The sequence below is a fragment of the Nematolebias whitei genome, chromosome 9 (assembly GCF_014905685.2).
Source record: "Nematolebias whitei isolate Nwh7 chromosome 9, NemWhi1, whole genome shotgun sequence".
NCBI lineage: Eukaryota > Metazoa > Chordata > Actinopteri > Cyprinodontiformes > Rivulidae > Nematolebias > Nematolebias whitei.
The window spans coordinates 50880548-50882532 of record NC_056506.1 but is presented as its reverse complement, the minus strand read 5'-3'; the positions used below and the strand labels follow the sequence as shown (position 1 = coordinate 50882532).

The 1985-nt window shown below is 47.9% G+C and overlaps 1 protein-coding gene across 2 annotated transcripts in view; it reads right to left on the bottom strand.

The window, feature by feature from the left end:
* LOC119415276 (discs large homolog 1-like protein) overlaps positions 1 to 1985 on the bottom strand; it is a 97573-nt gene that overhangs the window by 13878 nt on the left and 81710 nt on the right. The window lies entirely within an intron of this gene.

Here is a 1985-nt window from a genome sequence, read left to right as displayed (position 1 = left end):
TCCTCCTCCTCCTCCTCCTCCTCCTCCTCCTCCTCCTCCTCCTCCCAGTGTTAAAGTCAGTCTGTGGGTGTTGGAGCCTGAGCGGCTCGATTCAACGTCTCCACGACCGGACTCTGCTTCATCAGAGGACGGAGCTGTGTCTGTTTCAGCTGGTAACTGGTTTGTTAACGTTACTGCAGCTGAACACGAACATCACGGTGAATTAAACTAGATCCATGTGACGCTAACGTTAAGATATTAGTGAGTAAATTTAGTTTATCTACGTAGCTAAACTCAGAAGCTAACTAAAGATTGACAGTAACAGATGAAGCTTGTAAACATGTGCTCATCCATGAGGTCAGCTGCTTAAACAGTTCACCTGATGTTCATGTTCTCCTCACAGGAGGTTCTGACCCTGATGTGAGGAGGACAAAAGAACAGTGAGGGGGGGGGGGGGGGGGAGGACAGTCACAAACTTTGTTGTTAAAAGTTTGCTGTTTTTTTCTACAGTGGAGGCTGCATGGTGGAGGTAAGTTAAGCTGTAAAGGAAGTTGTTGACCAGTTAATCTTTTATTTCTCAGCCTAGATTATGTTTTTGATCAATAATCAATCAACCATGTTGTTGTTGATGTTTTGTTCTCATGTCAGTTAGGGAGATGATCAGAGCCCTGAACCCCAGAGAAGATTCAGGCAGAGACACAGAGGTGCAGAATCTGCATCAACTCTAACCTCAGTGAATCCAGTGACCTGCTGGTGGGATATGAGGGACATATGTCAAACTGGCAACCAGGTATCTGTGTGTGCAACAATCATCATCTACAGCCTCAGAGTGAACATCTACTGCTGGAGACACCATCAGCCAGGAGCAGCTGGTTTGTGTCCAGAGAAAACAGACATGTTGATGTTTCTGAAGAAAAACTGTTCAGTGAAAAGGTCCTCAGTGTGAAGCAGTGAACATTAGATCACTGGTTTAAAACTGGTCTTTGAACTGGAAAAATACCAAAGTTAAAAAATAAAACTCAAGATCTGTACTGTAATGTGTAACGTTGTTTTCTTCTTGTTAGAATTAATAGTAATTATAAAATTGATACAGAAAGAAGTATCATTCAGGAACTGACACTGAAGTGAAGGTACTAGTACAATTATTTTTTTAAGTTACCCAGCCCTACCTGTGGGGCCCAGTAGGGCTCAGCCCGAACAACCAACATACGTTAGTCTTCTAGTAGGATCACAACCTGCAGGAGGGGCCATGAGTCATGTGCATGACTCCATGGGCAGTGGCTGAAGGCGGGGACCTTGGCGCTCTGACCCTGGCTTAACAAAGCTGCTCTTGGGACATGGAACGTGAGATCTCTGGTGGGGAAGGAGCCTGAGCTTGAGAGGTACCAACTAGATATTAGTTGGGCTCACATCGGTGCACAACATGGGCTCTGGAACCGATCTCCTTGAGAGGGGCTGGACCTTATTCCACTCTGGAGTTGCCCATGGTGAGAGGCACCGAGCTGGTGTGGGTCTACTCTTAGCCCCCCATCACTCTCCTTAGCCTCCCTGGTAAGGCCTGTATGTTGGAGTTTTCCCTGACAGATGAGAGAGTGGCTTCCCTGCGCCTTCGAGTGGTGGGACGGACTCTGACTGTTGTTTGTGCCTATGCGCCGAATGGCAGTTTGGAGTATCCGGCCTTCTTGGAGTTCTTGGTGGGGCTGCGGGAAGGTGCTCCAGCTGGGGACTCCTTTATTATGGTCTCTTATTCTGCCATTGGGGCCGAGATGGGGTAGAAACAGGACAGCCGATTTGGGACCCAGAAGTCCCAGGTTCGATCCCCAGTCATTGCACATCTCGTGGTGTCTCTGAGCCGGACACCTTATCCCAAAATGTTCCACAGCATGCATGCATGGATGGATGGATAGATGGATGGATGCATGCATGAATGGACAGATGGACGGATGGACAGACGGATGCATGGACAGACGGATGATGGATGCATGCATGGATGGATGGATGGACAG